Source organism: Chinchilla lanigera, unplaced genomic scaffold (assembly GCF_000276665.1).
Source record: "Chinchilla lanigera isolate Chin_1 unplaced genomic scaffold, ChiLan1.0 scaffold00040, whole genome shotgun sequence".
NCBI lineage: Eukaryota > Metazoa > Chordata > Mammalia > Rodentia > Chinchillidae > Chinchilla > Chinchilla lanigera.
In genome coordinates, this window is record NW_004955441.1 from 5,905,522 (window position 1) to 5,930,291 (window position 24,770).

At 41.9% G+C, this 24,770-nt stretch overlaps 1 pseudogene; it reads right to left on the reverse strand.

Moving 5' to 3' along the window:
* Positions 1-16,342: 16,342 nt before the first annotated feature.
* On the reverse strand, positions 16,343-17,088 carry LOC102012250 (annotated as a pseudogene).
* Between the last annotated feature and the right edge of the window lie 7,682 nt (positions 17,089-24,770).

The following is a 24,770-nucleotide window of genomic DNA, read 5'->3' on the forward strand; positions in this document are numbered from 1 at the left end:
ATCACTGACCAGTCAGAGTAGACAGGTAGCCAATCTGAATGGACACTCATTCTTAGAGGCTACATTTCCTTTTGAGGGAAATATCAGCCCTTCCCAGTTGCCTGAGGCGATCCAAGGAGGGAAATGTGTGTAAGATTGTGTGGAGTCAGAGAAAGGCTACTACGGATGGCGAGAGGAAAGTCAGCCCACCCACCCCAACTCACAGGAGCTAGCCAGTTCCATGGAAAAGGCACAGATGAAAAGAGTAAGAAAAGAAGAGAAAGAAGTGAACCAGGAAGTGGGAGAAAATGGTCAAAGACCATAGAATAGAAGTCAGTGAAGAGAAGGAGGGAAAATGAATAGAGAGTAGCAAGGAATGGGGCCCTGGAAAAACAGACCAGAAATACAAGCAAGAATAGCAGGGCTGGGGAGGTGGCTCAGTGGCACAGCACCTGCCTGGCAAATGTAAGGCCCTAAGTTCAATTCCTGGTATGAAAAAAAAAAAAGAATAGCAAAGGAGAATGAGTAAAGAAGAGACTTTTGAAATTTAAACAAGTAGAGAAAGAAAACGAATAGTGACAAAAGGTAAGAAGGATAAGGCAGTAAAAGGTACAAGAGATGAATAGTACCAACAAGCACAGTGCTTGAGAATGAGTGAACTTCTCCTGCAAAGTGCCAGACAATAAATACCGTAAGCTTGCTGGGTGGTGCTATCTTTGTTCAGCTACTCAACTCTGGTGTTGTAACATGAAAAAGGACATAGATAATAAGTAAACAAATGAGTGCAGCTGTGTTCCAATAAAGCCACAAAAACAGAGGGTGACTTGCCAGCTATGGCTCACGGGTCATAGATTTCTGACTCATATAAAGTAAAAGTCCCTGCAGACAATGATGTTTCTTACATTTCTGCCACCTCCACAGTACCTATCACAGGCAAATGCACGCAATACCAGGAAATGTTAGAACATGGAAGAGCCATTTTGTAGGTCAAAAAAGGTGGTCAAATGGCAGATATTTGCAATTTTTTTAAACTTTTGATCTACAAAATGACAATTTCCTATTATTTCACATTCCTGATGCAACATTGATCACCAGTCCCCAGAGGAAAAGCCACAAACAGAGAGAAGGAAGGAATAATCAATCCCACAATAGATAACATCAACAAAAAGGTAGAAGCTGTCAGAACATCCCAGGCCAGCATGGGCAAAGATGGATACTTACTGTCTTAGCGTGGATTGCCCCAACAAAATACCACAGACTGGAGAACTTAAGCAACAGAAATTTATTTTCTTACAAGTCTGGCTTTAGTCCATCCAAGCGGCCATAACAAAATATCTTAGACTGGAAAATTTACAAACAACAGAAATTTGTTGCTCACAGTTTGGTACGTTGAGGAGTACAAAATCAAAGGTGCAGCCAATCGGGTGTCTGGTGAGGCCCTGGTTCTCAATAGATGGTTCTTTCTCTGTGTCCTTACATGGTGGAAGGGGAGAACAAACTTCCACAAGCCACTTTTATGAGGCCACTAATCCCATTCATGAGGGTAAAGGCATCAGGACCTAACCACCTCCCATAATTTTGATGATCAGGTTTCAACATGTTGATTTTCAGGGGACACAAACATTCAAACCACAGCTATCCAGGAGACTAGCAGTCCAACATTAGGGCGTCAGCATAGTCAGCTTGTGGTGAGGGCCCTCTTCCTTACAGACAGCTGCCTTCTCACTAATTCTTCATAACACCTTTTCCACCTGCTCTGCCCTCTTATGAGGGAACTAATCCCAGTATAAGATCACTACTCCCAATAGAAGGGCCCCATCTTCATGACCTCATCTAACCTCAACTCTCTCCCAAGATCCCATCTTCAAATACCATCACACTGGGGGTTAGGGCTTCAACATAAATTTAGGGATGGGTAATACACATTCAGTCTATGAGGGAGGAATTCTCATTAATGTTCATCTAAAAAAAAAGTATTATTTTCTTTTTTTTGAGAAGGAGGAAGCTAACTATTACAACAGTCCCTCAGGCTTCCTTCTCCAGAAGGATACTATAACAGTATACATAGGAAAGAATTACCCAACAGCTGGTTCAGAGCTTTACATTTAGTACTTCCCATTAAAGCTTTCAGATTGAGAGACAGTTCTCCACCCAATACAAGCAATAACTCTATAGCATTTAGATGTGGAGCTAAGCACTGTTCCAGAGATCAGAACCCAACCAGATTTTGTCTTTATAATTCATACCCATCCCTAGGTCTTCAGCTTTGGCTCCTAGCATACTCCAAGCTTGACTGCCCAGCTGGCTTTCTCTATAACCACCAAGCGTTTCTACTGTAGTCTGGATGGTGAATGTTCCCCAAAGCCTTACCCATTAAAAGCTTGACCCTCACAAATGTGCTATTGGGATGTATTGGAACCTTTGAGAGATAGGGCCTTGTGGAGAGTCATTAGGTCACTGGGGATGCACCCGTGATGGGGAGTACAGGGCCCTCGCCCCTTCATTTCTGCCTTTTGCTGCCTGGTCTGTGATGTAACCAAGCTTTGCCACACATACTTCATCAACTCCCACCAGGATGTGCTGCCTCACCACAGGGCCCAAGCAACACTGCCAACTGATTATGGACTGGAACTCTAGAACTGTGAGCGAAAAACAAACCTTTTCTCCTTATTAGTTGAGTTTTCAAGTATTTTGATACAGTAATGTAGAGCTGACTAACAGAGTTTCCTACAGGGGCCTGTGGTACATGGAAATAACTTCAGTGATATTCTGTATTGCTTCTGTTGTTTGGGTGTTGTTTTATTTATGTCTGTTTGTTTGTTAATGTGTCTTTGTTCTTTTATCTTTAAATTTAAAGAAAGAATACAAAAAACAGTGAAAAAAAAAAAAACACTTCAGTGACAAATTGACAAGGGCTAGTCAAGAAAAATTCTTCAGGAACCAGGCACGGTGGCACATGCCTGCAATCCCAGCACTTGGGGAGCTGAAGCAAGAAGACTGTCATGAATTTGAGGCCAGCCTGGGCTAAAGAGTGAGTCCAAGACCAGCCTGAACTGTATAGTGTCACCATGTCTCAAAAAAAAAAAAGAGAGAGAGAAAGTGAGAGATTCTTCAAGGCTTGCAGCATTCTGGGGACTCGAGCTTGGTATCATAGACATAGGGGCTTGTTGTGACCATAGACTCAGCCCTGTGACTATGACCTCACACCCCCTGTTCCTCTGAGGTTGGGAAGAGCACGTAGCAGCTACGAGAGGGACAATTCTTGTCTGGTGAAGGGTTTCCATTTTGGGAGCCAAAGCCACTATTCCATGGCCTCTGAGGTACAATGCAGGACATATAGAGTCCATTTTGTGTTTGGGTTGTTTTTCTTTTATGTTCATTAGGTGCCTTGCACCATGACCATCTTTTGAAGTTTGTCTTGTCTCCTGGGTTACCTGTCCTTCAGGCACTAGTAGTTTCTGAAGTTCTTTACCAGGGTAACACAGTCTGCCTCATAATTATTAGAGTGAAGAAGTGGCCCCAAGAGACACCCTTTTGAGTCACGTGGAGAGACACACACACTTCCCTGTCGATAAAGCTTGAATGATGCCAACACTCCATGAAAGAAAAGGCCTAGTGTGATCTACAGTTTCACACCCCTGTGAGCATGCAGCCCTCACAGGAAGGGGACTCCGCTGTGCTTCTCTCCAAGTGAATAAAGAACCACTGAAACTTTCTCGTATGCATTTTGCCTCTACACGAAAAAAGTTCATTTTGTTCTTAGAAGCAAACGTGTGCATGTGTGTGTGGGCATGCACTGATTTGCTTTAGAACATTTGCTAGTAATTGCTGACAACAGCAGCCCCAAGCTGCTAGACCTAGTTTCTCCCCATTTTGAAATGATCTTTTTGCTCCCCACAGAACCAGCTGATGTGCTTCACGGGATCATCTCTGTCCTCGCTGGCCTGGTCTCCTCAGTGCTCTGAAATCTGTGGTTTCTGACCCGCCCTCCTTGGCCTCTTCTTCCAGGCTGCTCTACTCCTGTCACGCAAAGTTACTCAGCACAGTGCACCAGAGCCAAAGGGCTCTGCACTGCCACCGTGGGGCCAAGAGGGAGAAGATGCTCCTTGCTTACATCCCCAGCCCAGTTCCCCAGGCCTGTGCCGCGCCCCTCGGTGAACCCTGGTCTTCACCCTGTCCTTGTGCTCCCACATGGCAAAGGAGATTCCAGGAAACAGACTGCATGTGGTTAAAGAATAACATTGTGCTCTGTCTTTTTGGTCTGCTTGGAGCTCAGGTTTAAATCTATCGGACTAGCTCCTTCACCTTTTCTCTGTTTTGTTGTTACTGTTCTTTTTCTACTGGAGGCCTCAGTTGATACTGTTTGACGTGGTGCCATGAAACAAGCTTTGCTTAAGACAGTTCGAATTTACTAAATCTACTTAGCCTATGCTTCTGATTGTGTAAAACAGTGATAATTCTGCCTTGCTGTCTATATCCCTAAGGCTGTTATGAGGAATAAATGAAGAAATGCATGTAAAATCATAACCGGCACCCAGGAAGTGTTAATAACACACTTCCAACGCCTCAACCATCTTTACTGTAACTAAAGTCAGTGTAGATTAGCAGGTCATGTCTGGAATAATATTTTCAAATCTGGGTACACAAAACCATCACTTGGAGACCTTTATTAAGTACTTATACCTGTGCACCATTAACTCCTCTTACCCTCAAATGTTCTGAGCAATCAACCTCCCTTATCGCTTATTTAATCTTAAGTAGCATTCCTAGGTATAGGCCCTGACACCAGACCAGAACAGACATTTTGTTTTCTTTGTCTTTTCCTTCTCTTTCCCCCTTTTCACTAAGTTTTAGAGAAATTTGTTACCCAACAGTAGACTAGTATACTACTCCTATCACAATATTACATACCTATGTCCCTGACTTTCATATAGATTTGCATTTTTGCAGGATTTTTTCTTTCTCACAAAGAAGATGGTCACTAAATTTGCATGACCTGATATGTGAGTGCCTTGTGCTACCATTTTGATATACTGGCCTTGTCTTAGTCATTTCCTTATCCCTGGGACAACATACCCAACACCCACAACTTGAATGAGGAAAGGATTATTTTGACTCACAGTTGCAGAAGTTTCAGTCTGTGATTGGCAGAATCCAAAACAGAAATGGCATGGCAGACAGGCGTGGAGGAGGAAAAGCTGCCCACATCATGGTGGCCAAGAAGCAGAGGCAGAAGGGAAGAACCAGGGAGGGAACTATGTACTTCCGGGTCACATGGGCAGTGACCTTCCTCTTCCAAGCAGGTCCCGCCTCCTAACGCATATTCAGCCATCGCACCCCCATGACCCAATCACTTTCCAGAAGCCCACTTCGGAATACATGAGGCCTTTGGAGAACATTCTAGATCTCAACTCTGACAGACCTGGTCTGTTTGATTTGTTAAAATACAAATGCCTGCTTTAGTAGTTTATTCTCCTTAGTGGAGCCATCCCGAGATTTCCTCTCTTGGGAACTCAAGGACAACTTCCCTCTGCAGGACACTGTACAGTTCATCAGATTGGAACACACTGTGGGGTCCTCCTCAAACTCACTGTTCTGGCCCTTCCTCCCTGAGTATTAAAAATGAGCAGACGCTGAATTGTCCTTGTGCTTTAGGACCAGATCCTGCTTTTGAGGCGGCACCCTGGCTAACTCAGGATCCCTGCGCTTCTTCTCTCCTGCTTGTGCAGAGCAGAAACAAACAAATGCAAACCAATTCTTTAAAATAAATATATGCTCAACATTTTAAAAATAAAATGTCTATATATATTAATATATTTCCTGTGATGTCCACATTTCTTCTGCATTTTTATATACTTATCTCCTCAGGGTACAGTCATGAACTCATAGCCTTTCACAAACCCAACTTTTATGCATTAATGAGCTATGACTGACCTATTTTTACTTGATGCCCCCAACCTTTCTCCATGGGGCTGGGAGAAGTCCCTCCAAATGTTCTTGAAGTTCCTGGTTTTCAGCCCACACCAACAAGATATTTGAGCTCTCCAGACTTTATTCCTGCCTCAAGATTGGAATCAACTAACCTCCAAGAAATTCTGCTTGCTTTCAGAAAAGAATAGTAGCATGAGTCCAAGCCTTGCGCATGGGCATTGGCAGTAGAAAAGGGGCTAGCATTTTGTCCACTGCTTCTGAGGGCCTAGTTTGTGACAGAGCCAAAAAACCAAAAAAAGGATATGATTAGAATAGGGATTCCTGATGATTTTCCTTCTGTAGCATGGTGCCATCTCATTTTAAGTAGCAAGCCTCTCCTAAGAAAAGTAGAGTGAATAGTCCCAGAAACTCCCAGCCACAGAGTGAGACAGAAGCATCCGGGGGCCCCTCCTCAGAACTGTGCTTCGCAGCCATGAGCAGCATTCCTTTCTCTTGGGACTCTTTGTTCCCAGTTTGCTTCTTTACTCCTCCAACTTTTATTCTTTGTTATGGCTTGTACACTCATAGGTGGAGTTTTTCAGAACTGGCTGCTGGATCCAAGGTGTGTGATTCTGGGATTGAGTGTATGATGCTTCTATCAAGGACTCCCCACCCTGGGTGTGGGTGGTACCACCCAAAAGGTAGATAACCAGGATGGAATATAAAGGGACAGAAAGAAGTCAGGCTGTCACTGCTGCTGCTGCTGCTGCTGCTGCCGCTGCTGCTGCCATAGCTTATAACATCGCTGCTTTGCTGCCTTCTGCCTGACCTGATTTACCCTGGACTCAAATGCCGCTCTGCCATACCTCCCTGCCTTGGAGCCAGCTCTCTCTGGGCTGAAACCTCCACAATCTATGAACCAAAATAAACTTTTCCTTCTTTAACTTTGGGTGTTGTATACTTTGTCTCAGCAACATGAAAAGAAACTAAGACATTCTTTGACTCAGAGCAGCCCCACACCACCCCTATAGAGTGCGAATCACCTAGTTTTCTCTGGACTAAGGGGCTTTCCAGGATGGAGGCTTTTCAGTTTTCAAACCTAGACAGTCCGAGGCCAAGGCAGATGTGACAGTCATCCCATCACCCATGATCGAACAGCAGAACAGCTGAATCAGTTCAACAATTCTGCCCCCACAGGAGAGAAGCACCCTGCATCTGCTCGACAGGACAGAATAAACATCTGTTTGGGATTTCAACATAGGACAACGACTATTGTGAATTTAGAAGTCATACAACAGTACAAATTCTCCTGCACATGCAGCCAAGGTAATTACATGCAAAGCTGGAAGAGGCTATATTGTTTAACTCAGTAAACCCCCAGCTGTGAACAATTTGCTCACTCAAGAAGCCCTGGTCTTGTGGCTGCAAAGCCTCATTTTCCTTCCTAATGCAGACAGCTCCATGAAAGCCTGATGGTGGACCTCAGATTCTACCAGCATATCTTCCAGAAGCAAGAAGTAAGGAGGGGTCTAGAGAGGAAAGCTTTGTAAGTCCACATGCAGAAACAGAGCTTCTCATCAGTGGTCACCAGTTTAAGTGAAGGAATATCCACATCTACTTTTCTGAATGTTGGTGTCTCATTCGTACTACACTCAGATCCCTGGCTGCCCGAAAATTGTGCCCATTAACTCTGAGCAGGTCCTGAGGGGGCCAGGGTACAGTTCCTGCAGCCTTGCATGCAGCTAGGAAGCTACAGTTGGAGGAAACAATAATTCAGTGAGTGTCCCCCCTCCCCACATAATCTCTCCAACATCCCCTTACAGTTGAGGCCTGGAGAGCTAGAGACTTATCCAAAACATATTGCTGAGCCAGGCATGGTGCACACACTGGTAATCCCAGTGCTGTGGAAGGCTAAGGCAGAAGGATCAGAAGTTCAAGCCCAGCCTGAGCAACTTAGTGACATAGTGAGATGCTGTTTCAAAACTCAAAATAATAATAATAATAACAACAACAACAACAAGGGCTTGGGATGTAGGTCAGTTCAAAGGCTTTGAGTTCAATGCCCATTTCCACACACACACACACAAAGACATAGCTGATCACAGTTATGGTTAGAATTAGGACCCAAATCCTCTGAATCTTTCCACTAATGCTGCTTCCAAAGCCTCTCTCACCCTTCACAGAATTCCAGAGCAAACCATGCAGTTCGCGCACTGACAACAATTCAGTACCCAGGGCTCCTAGTCTCTTCCAGCAAAGTGTATCAGAGGAAGAGCACTGCAAGGTGATTCCTTTTATTTCATGGACCACCAGTTATCATGCTTTTATCCGAGTTCTTATTCATCAGCAGCATGGCTTGCTTAACTTAGCAAAGGCAGCAGGCAAATTGAGTGGATTCAATTACAAGATTATCTCCTCTTCTCTAGGGAAGAAATTCACCATGCAGAGGAGCAACAAGCTCTCATTCTTTCTAAGCACTAACTTTTCTTATCTTAGGGTCTTGACTCTTTCTGCTCTTCCTGCTTGTTTGATTCAGAACTTCACATGGCTTCTTCCTCATCCTTGATCAGATCTCAACTATTGTTCTCTCCAAAAGCCTTCTCTTGTCTGAGTTAAGACTCACACTTGGCCCCAACTGCAAATTGTCTTTACTGAGTTGAATAGTGTCCCCCCAAATTCATGTCCACCAGAGCCTCTAAATGTAAGCTTATTTGGAAACAGCATCTTTGCAGATGCAATTAAGTAAGGATGAGATTGGGGAGATCTCAGATCAATGAAAATGTCCTTAAAATCCTGTGTGGCATGACCCCAGTCTTCCTGACAGAATCAGCTTCGTGGATTTCCTACGTGGAGCATATACTCCTGGAAAAATTATCTGCCTACCATCCAAACACTTGGCTCCCATTTATCCTCAGATATGTCCCTGCTACATGCCATTTCTCTCCCTGGGAAGCTCCTCCTCCTTCCACTTGAAGTTATCCAAATGTTGCTCACCCTTCAAAGTACGGCTCAAATCTCAAAATTCTACCTCTTCCATGGAATCTTTCCTGACACAGCCTTGCAAGGCACAAAGTCAGAAAGACTCCAGCCGCACTGTTTCCAGGTACCTTCCTGTCACTCGGGCGGGGGGAGGGGGTAGGTGTACACGCACTCCTGAAGGACAGGAGCCAGATTGCCGAGTTGTCCTGTTTGCCTGCTTGTTTGCGTTTTGTTGTTGGTGTTGTTTATTCTTCCGGGGTGTTGAATAGTATACAGACTAAGTGACAGTATGTGGATAAGTGACAGGGTGCCTGTGTGACTTAAGCAGATTTAGTGTTAATGCCTGGATAAAGTCCGACCTGGGTTCCTGAGTATCCTATAGTCCTGCCCCTCAGAAGTTCTCTTCTTTACCCTCAGACACCCTGCTTCCTTGCCCAAATCACTTTACCTCATTTCTCATCTTTGTACAATCATAGGCCCTTTGGGTCCCACAATCAGCCATTTCAGCACAATTTTTTTTTTCATTCTGAGACTTGAAACATGAGCAACAAAATTTTCCCCACTGTCCAACTGAATCTGTCCCTTGTGAGAGACTGCACCACTGAATTTTGCTAGGCGACCTGCCAGCTGGAATGTGAAACTTATCCAAAACACCCCTTCATGAAATTCTCCATGCATCAAATAAGTGAAAGCCCAAACCGCTGACCAGACCATAAAACCATGAAGTCCTTTCAGTTGTCAGAAGCCATTTGAAATTAAACTGAAAAATGTCTTATAGCCGCTTCGAAACAGATGTTAATTGTGGTTTGCAACCCTGTGAGGAAGCAGCCAGGGAGAAAACAGCAACTTCCACTAACGTACGTGCCTTCTTCCTTAGACTTCTTCCTTCTAAGGACAGAGAACCAATTGCCTTGCCTCTGCCCCACACGGTCACCTCACCACCAAATTTACTTTCAAACAGTAGTTCACCATAACATACTTAATTTTATTTTCTGAAAGAAGCACTTCAACCTTGTGTATTGGCACAAACTGACTATAAACATGCCAAGGAAAAAGGTCCCATACATTCTAGCCATTTATGGACACAGTAGTTTGGGTGGGGGAAGGGGGAACCCTCGAATTCTATCTTATAAATTAAAAAGAATTCTCTGCAAGAGCTCTTGTTGAATTATAACTGACACCAGTATGCACACTGCAGTCACACCACTGAATTCTTTCCAGATCCAGCTCTATAATTCACCCTCTCCCACGTGTCCCATTCTTGAACTTAGAAGACTTTTCTTAATAATAGTAACTTAAGGGATCCTAACTGGGGATGTAAGAAGAAACATGTCTAATAACTACTTCAAGACTCACAACACTGTAGGAAACAAATGTTTCTCTTAAAGACCATAGATTTAAGAATGAGCATACTCTCCATCAGACACTGCGTAGCCTGATAAAGTTGCTTGCCTTTTTTTAGCTTCAATTTACTTATCTTTCAGTTATTCATTGAATTCAGTCATTTGTAATCACTTTTATTATCATCTAAAGTCCCACTTAGGTATAATGGTAGATAGATAGATAGATAGATTGATGGATAGATGGATAGATAGATATAAGGATGGGTAGGTAGGTAAGTGAATGGAAAGACAGTGTTATGGAATGAACATGTCAGTCCACTAAATTCATATATTGAAGCCGTAATCCCCAATATCTCAGAATGTAACTGTATTTGGAAGTCAGGGTTTTAAAAGATAATTAGAATAAAATAATACCAACTGGGTGGGTCTTGATCCAATATGACTGATGTCCTGATAAAAGAGGAAACTAGGACTTAGATACACACACACACACACACACACACACACACACACAAAGGCAACCACTAACAAGCCAAAGAGAGAGTCCTTAAAAGAACCCTTCCAACACCATTATTCTATCTTCAGAAGTGTAAGAAAATATATTTCTGTTGTTTACCTCCCCACCCCCATGACACCTTGTTATGGCAGTTTTTAAAAACTAAGATAAATAGGTACTAGGTAGATACATAAGTAATTGGGACTAGATAGACCTATTGAGTCAAGATTCTGGTTTTTGCCTGGTGTCATGGCGCACACCTGTAATCCCAGCACTCAGGAAGCTGAGGCAGGAGGATTATTGGGAGTTTGAGACCAGCCTGGGCTACAAAGTGAGCTCAAGGCCAGCCTGAATTGCACAGAGAGACCCTGTCTCAAAAAGACCAAGAAAGAAAGATTCTGGTACTCACAGGGCTGGGGATGCAGTGGTGCAGCGCTTACCTTACACGTAAAGCCCTGGATTTTATCCCCAGCACCCCAAAAAGTTATGATTCTTGTGCTCAAAGTGCAAAACAAGTAAGGAGCGCCCTTTTTTGCAGTGCTATGCTGACCGAGTTGATAGTTCCTGTGTGAGTATGCTGTGTATATCACAAAGATGTTGGTTGTATCTTAAAATGTAATGAGTCTGCTAAGAAACCCAAGTCCCCACTTTCTCTCTGCTGTTTCCACAGGTTTATAAGACAATTATAGATAGAAGAGACCCCAGAGTGAGGTAAACCTTGGACCTCAGGCCTAGTCCTGCTGATCCGGGCTGGACATATGAACAGGAAGGCCTGCTAAGGCTGAAAGACTGGGGTATCCCAGGCCAAAAGTAGCAGAGCCACCAACTTGGCCCCTACCCTAAGACCTACACACTCTTATCTGGGAACCTAAGGCCTTCACAAGTGAAGAAAATAAAGAAGTAAGATGCCAAAGAGCAAGAGGAATCACAGCTCTTCTCCCTGTGCCAGGAGGCCACTGGCATGAGCCACCCTTCCCCGAGCGCTACCCTGTTCCTTCTTGACTGGCCACAACAGGGCACTGGCACTGGCAAGGCAGCCCCAGACCCTTTGTACTGCTCCAGAGGCCTGAAGAGCGTATTCCAAGTAGGAAGAAAATGATTTTGGCAGGAAAAGTCAAAGAAGTCAATGCAATGAATATGTAAATGCCTTTTTTTGTTTGTTTGTATGTTTTTGTTTTTTTTTTTCCTGTACCAAGAATCGAACTCACGACCTTGCACTTGCCAGGCAGGCGCTGTGCTGCTGAGCTAAATCCCCAGCCCCATAAATGCCTTTAAACTCTCTCCTGTGCTTCAGCTGTTTCCCTTCCCTGAGTATGGCCAACACTCTGCCTCTCATCCAGGGAATGAGGGAAAGGCGTGGGGTTCAGGAGCAGAAGGCATGGCCTGGAAAAGTCACTTCTTTATGAATACAAGAGGTCATTACTTCTTGCTCATTACTTTATTTCATTACCAGTCGCATAGCGTCAACATCTCCCAGCCCAATACCCATAGTAGAAGTTAACTAAATGTATGAGGGAGGGAGAGAGGGAGAAAGAAGGGCGAAAAGAAGGCAGGCAGGAGCGTCTTATGATTTTCTTCTGGAGGCTTCCTACCTACTCAAGGAAGAATTCAGTTTTAGTGTTTCTTAGCTATAAACTAATATAAAAGTTTATGAACTCCATACCTTACAGTGACTTTATCTTTGTACTGCGATCAACTGAACTAAAATGAGCCTACATTTTAAATTAATCCTTTTGCACAGCAAAAAATAAATCACTTCTCAGAGATAAAGGGCTCTCAGAGACAGCCCTGCCGGTACATCACCAAGAGGGACTATTTCACAGTAGGATGGCACTGCCCATCCTTAATTTATGAATGTTTACTGGAGGGGCTTTCCCAGCTGTTATTTTCATAAGTGGTCAGATTAATATAGGGGCTTTTTCTTGCATTTGTTTGAGAAATTCTTATCCTGATGTAGAACATGCAAGCTCTAAGGCCTACACACAAACAAGTTAACACAGTAGACCCTCTCACTTGGGCTTCCTTCCCCTTCAAGTCCATCTCTTCTGCAATAAAAAGCAGGCTTCACTTTGTTTTGCTTTTCTTCCCCAGAAAGCATTGTGGGTCAAAGAACAAAAGAGAGTGTGGGTCCTGATGATACATTACACTTTCAGGTACTAGTGGTTTCCTCATGCACTAAGCTCAGTAGAACCTTTTTCTTTGTCATTCCTAACCACCCCCCACAAGGGCTGTTAGGATTCCACCAATTTACTGCTCTCACCTTGGAGAAACAACTCCAGCAACTGCAGAGCTCCCTTAGAAGAGATTTTGCTCTCACAGGCATTAGATTCCTTCAAAGATCATCAAGCTAAGTTATACTAGTTACTTAGTGGGCCCACGAGCCACCATAGAGGGCTGATTGCTTGTGTCATCCTGTTTCTTTTCCAACCATCTTTGAAATGAAAAAAAAAAAAATCCCTTTGAGGGTATCCATTTCTTTCTCAAGTAATTCTGTTTAATAAATTTTTTATTAGGCCAAACCCAATACCTTACAATATCTGCAAGCATGATATTCAGCATAATAAATGTGCAAGCATGTGGTTCTGCATAAAAGGGTCTGGGACTAGCCAAGCAGGAGTGTGAAGAAGGGACATGTGAAAGCACCGGGTATGGAGTTTCCCATCCTCACCGGAGGTCCACCACCGTCTCACTGTTCGCAGATTTGGGCTGAGCTATGCAACACATTGTTCATGTAAAGAAAAAACGTCTGTTCTCCCTGAGTGCCCTTTCCCTGATCCAAATGTCTGCAATCAACAGCCCCAAGACTCTAATTGCCACAGCCTATTAGAAATAATGAGACTTACATGGCAGAAGCCAAGGCTAAAGGCGACATCTCACAACGCAAAAGGTTAATATCAACATATACTGCCTGTGAATTCAAAGGGCACATCAACCAGTGGACTCATTATGGTGGGCTGACCCTTGGGGAAGTGTCATTCTGCAGGAAGTCTTTCCCAGGATGTGGCAGCAAAAGTTACAAAAGATAAGGACCGGCCTGTGGAACACACTCAACTAATGAGAGCTCAAAGTTGTCTGAAACATCCCGATGACCTCACAGATGGTGATCCTGATTAAGATGGCCACATGAGGCTCCTTTCTTGTCTGACAGCCCATTGAGAAGCTTTGGTGAGATGTGACCAACAGGCCGTGAAGGTGTCTCCATCTTCTCTGACATGGTCCAGGCTTTGGGCAAAGGAAGCATGAAAAGTTAAGTCCAAACCGATACGTAGGTTTGAATTTAGTTTTCAGAAACGTATTTGGGGGAAAGAGCGTAGTGGGAGCCAACGGCTAGGAGTCCTCCAAGGCAAAGTGTGTTTGTGAGAACTTGCGTGACTAATCGCATGACCGAGCTGGGGGCGAGCCAACGGCAAATTGAGGTCTTTGACACTTGACAAAACAACCCCACTGTTCTCTGGGTGAAATTCTATAGAGCTTCTTGTGTAATTAAATGAAAGTTTCACAAGAGTCTACACCCTTATCATTCAGTGATGATAGGTAGCACAAAGGAAGGGATTTTGCCTCATCAGAATACATCTATGAAACAATGGGGAAATTTCCTAAGTTTCTCAAGATGGCCATGTTCACAGAAGAAATCTTTTGAGATCTCTTAATCTTCCTTTAATGTCTGAGACTCTCAACATTATGGACAGCCTGCCTCTACCTCATAGTAAAGAGGAGGTGATACGAATCTCATTCAGCTTATCTCAATTCCTTCTCCAGTAAAACCAGAAGTAGCACCTGCTGACTCCCATCCCACTTAAAATTCCAAGGATCAGGGCTGGGGATTTAGCTCAGCGGCAAAAGCGCCTGCCTGGCAAGCACAAGGTCGTGAGTTCGGTTCCTGGTACCGGAGGGGGGGAAAAAAAAAAAAATCCAAGGATCACTTGTGCCTTGCAGAACTAAGATTTCTCCATGTAAAGAACTTAGCACTATATCAAAAAAGGTGGTACAAAGCTTTTTATAAGGTGATTTTAAATTTCTTCTTTCTAGTATTTCTAATTAGCTATCAATTGTTGCAAAAAATTACCTCAGAAATCAGTGACTCATCACTTCTCAGCCTTTTGGCTAAGATCAAGTGTAGTATCAAAAATCAGTGACTCATCACTATGTTAGACAAACTTACATAAGACTGTAAGATTTAGTAAAATTTTTTCCAAGCTTTTCTAACTAGGTCTATTAGTTTTCAATTGTTTTGGAACAAATTACCACAAAATATGGTGACTTAAACAATAAAAGAACATGTATGATACCATAGAGTTTCTGTGAATAACTGCATATGGTTGCAGTCAAGATGTTGATCAGAGCTTGGGAAAAGATGTCAAAGCCTAGTCTGAGGCTGAAGGAGTTCTTCCAAGGTGGCTTACCTACATGTCCAGAAAGGAGGCCTCAGTACACGGAGCTGCTTGAGTGTCCTCACAACATGGCAGCTAGCTTTCCCCAGAACCATAATCTAAGTATGTCAACACAGCCAGCAATATATATTAATCTCTTTTTTTATCAAAATATTTGAAGTCAGGGTTATCTAATTAATGATGCAGTTGTAATTGTAGTGTTAATGTTCTCATCACAATTAATTGAAATAGCAAGATAAGAAAAGGCACATTTGAGGGAGGCAATAAATTTAGTATTAGTCATTTAGGTTTGAGGTATTTATGTATGGGCAGGTGGAGATGTCCAGTAGGCAGTTATCCATATGGACCCAGGAATGGCTCAGATGGAGGACTGAGAATGGAGATAATTAAATGAGTGGAAAGAGACAGTAGCAGGACTAAAACAATAGGTAAATGCACAAAGAGATTGGGACCCATCAAGGAGGTTACAGAGGCAGAATCCATACTCAGATCTACTAGATATAAAACCATGTATCTTGTCGCCCTTTGGAACAGAGTCCAAGAAATCTTGTGTAGCTTAGATTACATTAGATTACTTCCATGGCTTTTAGCCACACATTTAGACTCCCTGCTCTAACAAACAGCCCCCAAGTTGAATATGTAAGGGTGATTTAACATATTAAATTTTTATTTCTGCCTCACACTAAGCTCAATGTGCCTGTCCCTACTGGAGCAGCTCTCCTCTTCTCTAACACGTGACTTGGGGATCTGAAATCCATCCACTCTTGGGATGTCACTATCTTCAACATAAGACTCTCGAGGGTACTGTGAAGCATAAGAAAGCATAGAGAGGTACATGAGACACCTACTCACTTCAACCTGTAGGTAACACTCACCCAACTCACATCCCACCTACCAGAAGTAGCCGTACTGCTCCACCCTGATGCATGAGACTGGAGACGACATTTCTGGTTAGGCAGAACAGCTTTCCACATGGTAGAAAGGAAGCAGGAATTATTGATAGACAGCTACCTATCTCTGGAATAGTGTGTTTTATTTTTCATTTGCTTCCATCTTTTTTTTCAAGAGTCCCAGGTTTGATTTTATTACCTTATAGAAGTCCAGTCTCTGGAACATCAAAGTTGATTGTTCCAAAGTTTAGTTAAAAACACAATTTAGAAATAGTTAATAGCTTTGGAAAAGCATTTCCAAGTTCAGAATGAAAAGAAATATGTACATAATATATAATCAAATACTAGTTATCCTTAGCACCCATCAGACCCACACTCAGCAGCGTCAGTCTTCTTAGGTTCCTTCAAATCTACAAAGTTGTTTTCCACCATGGGGGAAGGGATGGAAATTCCCACTGCTTTCTGTATTCCATACATGCTTACGATATCACCCGGAGTGACTTGCTGTGCAAGTTCTTTTAAGATTATCGGTCACTTGTTCAACAAGGTACATTTCTCTGTATGATGGACCCAAGAGATAGATAATATTGGGAGGGGGTCTGGTGCTCAGCCACTCATTCTGTGCTTCCTGGAGCTCCCTGAGCAATCTTGTGGTCTCATCAAGTTTCCTTTGAAACACTTCAGCCTCTTCAGACTCAAAAACTTCATTGGAGCACCGAATTTGTTACTGCTTTCAGCGCTGTGAGCCTGTCCTGAGTGCTGGAGTCCAAATGCCCTGCTGACTACACTTCTGTAATCTCCATTTCTTTTGCTGTGACAAGTGTCCTGGTCTGGGCTTAGTCTTCAGTTGATGACATCTCCAACTCTTGTAGGGTCCTAGAATGCCCTCCTTTCGTTAAAACATCCAGTGAACTATCTGCCATAACATATGGATAATCTTAGCATGTTGCCCAAAACTCATGGACACTGAAATCACTTGGAAGGTCAGAGTCTTCCCCATAGATTGAATAGATTAAATCGTAATAGTTTTTGCTGGTATTTGCAAAAATGAAGTCATAATGTGGGGCATAAGAACTGTAAGGCCCATAATTCAAGTATAACAGTGGACCAAACAACAACAATCAAGTATAACAGTGGGGTTACTTTGTTCCTTGCTTTCCATCTTCAAAAATAATTTGATTCAATAAATCAGAGAGATTGGTTGGGCATTTCTTTTCTTTTCTTTTCTTTTTCTTTTTGGTTTTTCTCCAGTACCAGGAACCGAACTCACGACCTTGCGCTTGCCAGGCAGGCGCTTTTGCCGCTGAGCTAAATCCCCAGCCCTCTTTTCAATAAAAACATTAATAACAGTTCTTCGAAGTTTCAGAGGACCAAACCTCTCATAGGCTTTTGCTCATTTGATCCTCATGTTACCTAGTGAGAAAGACATTATGCCAGACTCCAAAATAGGTATCCTGGCTACAGTTTCTTGTGCTCATGTTGGGCAATATTTAGCTGCTTCATTGTTAACACACTTCTAAATTAAGTAGATGTTTAGAAATTAAAACAACTAAAAATTATGAAAAATAGAAGAGGAATGAGATAGGATGTAAGTTAAAAACTGAGTCTTTGGTAATTTCCTTTTGATTAAAAAAAGATGCAGAAGAAGAAGAAAAGAAAAAAGAGGAAGAAACAGGAGGAGAAAGAGGGGCAACACATCTGAGAAGTATTTCTGATTTTTGGCACCAAAGGTTAAGCAGTAGTGAGGCTAACAGTGATTTATCATTAATGCCAAGATATCTTGTTCCCTGTCCCAACTTCTTTACCCTAAATCAAAGGAGAGAGATAGCACTTTCATAGATTGAAACTTCGTATTATTAAAATGGCAATGTTGCCCAAATTCTGTCCAAGATTTAACACAAGTTCAATCAAAATTCCTCTAGACATTTTGCAGAAATTGATAAACTGATTTTAATGTTTAAATGGGAATATAAAGAATCAACATCACTTATTAAAATCACATCAAAGTAATTTAATAAAGGGCATTGTTGAAGGACTTATTTCACTTGAATTCAACACTTACTATAGAGCTATATTAATTCAGATTGCTTGGTATTGTGTAAAGATAGATATATAGATTAATGGAAAAGAAGAGGGTCCAGAAATAGAAAACTGGTTTTTGATGACACCACCGAGGCAATTTAATGGGGAAAGAAAAATCTTTATACTTGTGGGTTTTATAATTAAATTAATTTTAACTGATACATAACAAATGTTATCCAATAAACTTAAGTATCCATATTTTTAAAAAAATCAATCCTACTGCCTACCATACATAAAAATCAACTTAAAATGTATTCTACAGTTTAATGTGAGACCTGAAACTGAAATTTCTAAGAAAAAACACAGATAGTATTTGAAATCCTACAACAGGCAAAGATTTTCTTAGATATGACACAAAAAACACTACATGTGACAAAAGTAATATTCATGATTGAATTTTATCAAAATTTAAAACTTTTACTCTTTAAAAAGCACCAATCAGAAAACAAAAAAGTAAACTAAAGACGGGCTAAAACATCCATGCCACATTTATCTGATAAAAAACTTGCATCTAAAATATAAAGAACTCTTAGAATTAAATATGATATGGACTTCATCAAAGAAGAGATATGAACATATGAACAGGTGCTCGTCATAAGTTATGAACTATGATGTATATATGCAATGCAAATTAAAACCACAATGAGACACCACCACACACCCACAAGATTGGCTAAGATTAAAAAAACAATAAAAACAATAAAAAATGTGCCTAATGTTTGCAAGTAGAGGGAAGAACTGGAACTCCTATACACTGAAGAGAATATAAAATAGTACAACCACCACCAAAACAAGGTGGCAGTTTCTTAAAAAGTTAAACATAGGGGCTGGGGATTTAGCTCAGCAGCAAGCGCAAGGTCGTGAGTTTGATTCCCGGTACCAGAAAAAAAAAAAAAAAAAAGTTAAACATACACTTATCACGCCACCCAGCCATTTCAACTCCCTGGTATTTAACTAAATAACAAAATACATGTTTGCTCAAAGATTTTACATGAAGTTTCTCAATAGTTTTATTTGTAATAGTCAAAAATTTAAAAAGTAATCCCAATGTCCATTAGCAGATTAATTGATAAATAATTGTAGTATATTTATATAACAGGATACCATCATCAATGAAGTTGATGGATTATTTACATACCTAACATGGCTGAATCTCAAAATTATTATGCTGCATGAGAGAAAGCGGGCAACAGTGATGAACACAGAGTTCAGCAAGTTCATTCCTATGCACAAACCTAAAAGAATGGGATGTCTATCAAAAAAATCTTCCAGAAAAATGCTTAAACAGCATTGCTCATAACAACCCAAATTTGAAAACTACCTAAACGTTCATCAACCATAAAATGGATTTTATAAGTTGTGGTATATTCTTTTAATTTAATAGTACACAGTGATGAGAATGAATAACCTACCTCTATGGGCAATAACTTAGAATATTATAAAATGATATTGACTGAAAGTCCCCCAAAAAGCTGGTATGATTTTACTTATATGAAGTTCAAAAACAGTAAAAAACACTGTGAGGTGTTAAAAATCATGACATTGGCCATTACTTGGGGTAAGAAGGGAATGATGGGAAGTGTCACAGCGTTGTGTCCAGGATGTTGATAGTCTTGGTGCCGATTACAAGGACATGTTTCTTTTATGAGAATTCCTCTTACTGTACTCTTATTCTTTCACTCTTTTGTTGAGGGAGGAGGCACTGGGAATTGAACCCAAGGCTTCCTGCTATATCCCTAACTCTTTTTATTTTTTTTAATTTTAAGACAAGCTCTCACCAATTGCTAAATTGTCCAGCCTGGGCTGAAACTTGCGATTTTCCAATTTCAGCCTCCCAGAGTTCTGGGATTACAGGCACATGCCATTACACCCAGTTTTAAAAAATGTTTTAATTGACAAATATCTGCACATATTTAGTATAATAATTTGATACACATATACAATGTTTAATGATCAAATTAGAATAATTAGCATTTCCAAGTCTTTAATCATTTATCATTTGTACATTTTAGGAAACTTAAGGCTCTTCTAGTTATTCTGAAGTATATATAAATCACTATAGACTGCAATAACTCTATTATACCATAGAATACTAGAACACTTGCTCCTTTGATGTCTGTTATTTGATGTCTCTCCATCCCCACTTCCTTATCCCCTTTCTAGCCTCCAGTGACCACCCTTCTACTCTCTTAGTTGATCAACTTACTTAGTTTCCACAAATGGGTAAGAGCATGTAGTGTTTGTCTTGCTATGACTGGCTTATTTCAGTGAAATAAGGTTCCATCCATGTTGCCCTAAGTGACAGAGTTTCATTCTCATTTATGACTGAATAATGTCCTAATATTGTATGTACATGTTTTCTCTATTCTCCCATTTATCAGCACCTTGGCTGAGTCCATATCTTAGCTATTATACATAGTACTGCAATAAACATGGAAGTGATATACTGATTTTATTTCTGTTGTACGTTAATAAAAACAAACTTCTGTAAAAGCAAGTGCTGGAGTTAGAGGCTACAGTCAGAATTAGAAATGGTATATTTCATGGAAATACATAGTTCAACAAGCAGGAAGAAAACTGCATGTATGTTAGTAGGTAACAGGACGTTCCTGCAAATAGTCAGATAAGTAATTAACTACAACAGTCATAGATAAAGACAAAGAAAAAGGAGAAAAGTAAAGGAGTCATGGAGAAATTTTACCTAGAAGTGTTGGAAGAAGAAAATAGAGGCAGAAAAGGACTGAGAATTCGTGCACAGGTGAGCCTGGGAAGAAAGATGCTTTAAGGAGGAGAGAGAGGCAGCTAACTACAAGAGAAAAGTGCTGCCCTCTAGCTGAGAGGGTGGGCTTTGGAGCCAGAGTTTCTGGGTTCAGATCCTTTTTCTCATCTGTAAAATGAGGCTACTACTGGACACTACCTCCTAAGGTTATTCATTTGAACAGTGGCTAGCACAGGATATAGAGAGCTGTAACAGGGTGAGAAGTAAGAGGAAAGGCTGCTAATTTAGTAGTTAGAAAGTAGGCTAGGGGCTGGGGATTTAGCTCAGCGGCAAAAGCGCCTGCTTGGCAAGCGCAAGGTCGTGAGTTCGGTTCCCGGTACCGGAGGAAAAAAAAAAAAAAGAAAAGAAAGCAGGCTACACAATATGGTGAGAAAGCTGATATAAAAGAACAAACCAATGATAGCAACAAGGGGGTCCTCCCTCTCTCTAATATGACACCAAAAGTACAGTCAAACTTTTTAGTTCCCAAGTCTTCACTACTACTTAGAGGCTATGCATTGGCTAGGGTTCCCATTAGGCAGGAATCTCTAGGCTTGTGATCCAGAAAGAAACATTGGTGTTTTTGTTGTCTGAGAAGTGTGAATGCTGACATACCCATCTTGTAGAAGTAATGTCTGGGGCATGTTCTTATACCTCAGATTAAGAAGTTTCTCCAATAAAATACATCTCAGGAAAGAGAAGAGGAGGAGTCCTAGGCAACTGTCCACAGAAGGTCAACTCAGCAGTTCCATCTGTAGTTTCTTTGCACAGCTCAGTGGGTGAAATCCAGCATATAATTATGCAGTACCCTTGTCCTGACCTTCCTAATATTTCCAAGAAAGATTTCAGTCACTTGCATCATTCCCTTCAAAAATGTAAAATGCATCTTCCAAGCTAGATTCATTGAATTTTCTTGGATGCATCTGTTCCTTATGATGATTAAGCTTGTTAACTTGATGGCTTCAGAACCATTTCGGGGATTAGTAAAGCACACTTCTGGGTGTGTCTGGGTGAGTCTTGGATACCCAACCTTAGGGTTTGTACCTGGTCCCACACTCCTTTCCCTCTGGTACTGTTCCCTGCTTTACTTCCTGGTTGCCATAAACTAAGCATCTTTCCTCGACCATTCCCTTCTGCCATGATGTTTCTCCCTTAAAGCCTGCTGACCATGGACTAAATCCCCTGAAACCATGAATCATTAAACCTCTCCTCATTTAAGTGGTGAGTGCTGGGTAACTTGTCTCAGTAATGGGAAAGTTGACTAATGCGTTCCCTGTGATCCCTCACATGCCTTTCTTCCTCATGAATATACATTCATTTAAATGTATTAGATTCATTAAAATTTCTAAATCACTCAGGAAGGTTTTATTTTGATCCTGAGATGAAGAAAACTATGAAAACTAGAATGAATATCTTCATCCTATATGATGATATATAGACCCAAAGAGGGCAAAATAGGTTGATAATCAAAAGGTGATGCCCTCTATGAGAAGCAACATGTATCCTTGGAACTCTTGGTGTGAGTCAAGTATAATGATGCACACCTGTAATTCCAGCTACATGGGAGGCTGAGGCAGGAGGATTGCAAATTAAGGCCAGTCTGAGCAACTTAGCAAGGTCCTGTCTCAAAATTTTAAAAATAAAATAAAAAGGGCTGGAATATACGTTTGGCATTCTTTGGGTATCACACCCCACCACTATGATGTCTCTGCCTTGGAGCCAGCCCACCAGGGACTGAATCCCACCTCAAATCCCTACCAGGGTGGTATTAAAGAAAATCAAATGGGAGGCTAGAACTTTACCCCTGTTGATTGACAACAAACCCGTCCTTCCCATAGTATCCATGAAGAGTTTGTGGGGAGCCTAGACTTGTACCCCTGCCTGGGTATAACTTCCTTTTCCCCCCAACATGGTATCAGAATGAGGGGAGGAGTCTGAACTTTAGTCATCACCCAGCTCCCTTACCACAGTGTCAGCAGGGGCCACATGGAGAGCTGTAACACCCCCTCTGCCAGCAAAAAGGAGGAGCCACTTCCACCAAGCATTTACCAGAAACTGAGGAGGGAACCTGGACTTCTGCCTTCTGCTAAAGCTAACAAGGCAGCACAGTCTTATACCTTCCCCACATCGGATGCATCAGAGTAAGCCAACTAAGGCAGAAGATTTAAATCAAAGCTAGAGGGGCTGGGGACTTAGCTCAGCAGCATAGCACCTGCCTGGCAAGCACAAGGTCATGAGTTTGAATCCCAGTACCAGAAAAAAACCAAAACCAAACAAATAAAATAAAATAAATCAAAGCTAGGGTTCAAATAAAATGTCCAGGTTTTCATTCAAACTGAATGAAAAAGGACAATCAATAGAGACCAATATTCTTTTTTATAACAGATGCTTGATATTTGAGAATAACATGCCAAAACCTCCAGGAATCCACAAGTAGCAGAAAATGAACGTATCCCTACAGGCTTTCTCTCCCATCACACTTCCTACAGAATCTCACACTCCTTGTACACAACCGCACTCCAGATCACCACCATTTCAACTTTTCCTGGTGTCTCACCCACCCTTGATGTTCATTTCCCATAACGCTTTTCTTATTTTTTCAGAGTCACGACACAAGGCAAATCAAGAGCCATCGCACTGCCTCAAGTGGCAGGCTGCTTAGTGCAGGTTCAGTAAATGTCCTTTCACTATAAGGCCTGAGTTTTCTCCCCTCGCCCCCATTCCAGCATCTATTGTTCGTTGTATTCTTGATGATAACCCTTCTGACTGGAGTGAGATGGAATCTTAATGTACTTTTGATTTGCTTCTCCCAGATAACTAAAGAAAAGAAAATCCAGGGCCACTTGGACCTGTCACTGTCAGAGGCTTCCCCTAGCACTGGGGGGTGGGAGGGGGGAACTGGTGGCAATAGGAGGAAACAGTGTCTCCTCCTGTGGGCTCAGGCTGATGTGTGCGGGGTCCCTAGCAGGCCCAGGCACAGGACGAGTGCTTAGCAGGTGCCCAGTGCCTGGATGGCTGTCACTAAAGGCACTCTGAGCGCCTCCCCAGATGAAAACCCAGCTGGACGCCAGGCATGTTTTTTTAACCCTAACAAGATCTGTCATTAAAGTTACTGGAGCTTGACTCTCTTTCCCTCCAAGCCTCACTAGTGGCAGTCAAAGGTCACGTCAGCCTTCAACACAGGCTCCTGGGGCCTGGGCTTTTGTTCTCCAGCCCTTGTGGTGATAATGGGCAAACAACCTCTTGTCCTATGGAAAAATACAGGAAACCAGCAAACCATGGTTCTTAATAAATGGGTCTGTCCAAGATCAGCCAACTATAACCACTTACAATATTTACAGCTATCTACCCACACAGATGAAACACAAGAGATGAAAAATAGACTCTTGTGTCTAGTAAACTAATGTCATTATTTGTTAAGACAAATTGATTTTTTTTGTTTGTTTTGTTGAGACAGGATCTCACTCACTATGTAGTTCAGACTGGACTTGAACTCACTATGCAGTCCAAGCTGGCCTCGAATTTTACACAATCCTCCCACCTCAGCCTCCTGAGTGCTGGGATTGCAGGCATGCACCACCACACCTGGCTTTGTTCAGACAAATTGAGAACAAACCTAGATTTTGTTGAGACGTCATTTTGGCTTATAAAGACCATCTTGAGGGGCTGGGGATTTAGCTCAGCGGCAAAAGCGCCTGCCTGGCAAGCGCAAGGTCGTGAGTTCGGTTCCCGGTACCAGAGAAAAACAAAAAAAAAAAAGACCATCTTGAAGGATGGGACTATTTCTGGGGACAAGGACATTGTTGTAAAATATTAGCTTTAAGTGACAGTGTTCTCTGATAATTTCATAAACACTTGAACTATATTGTTTTCTAGCAACAGGCTATATTTTGGCCAGGAGCAAAAGTTCTTGCTTATTCACTGGCAAGTAGTGATGTAAAT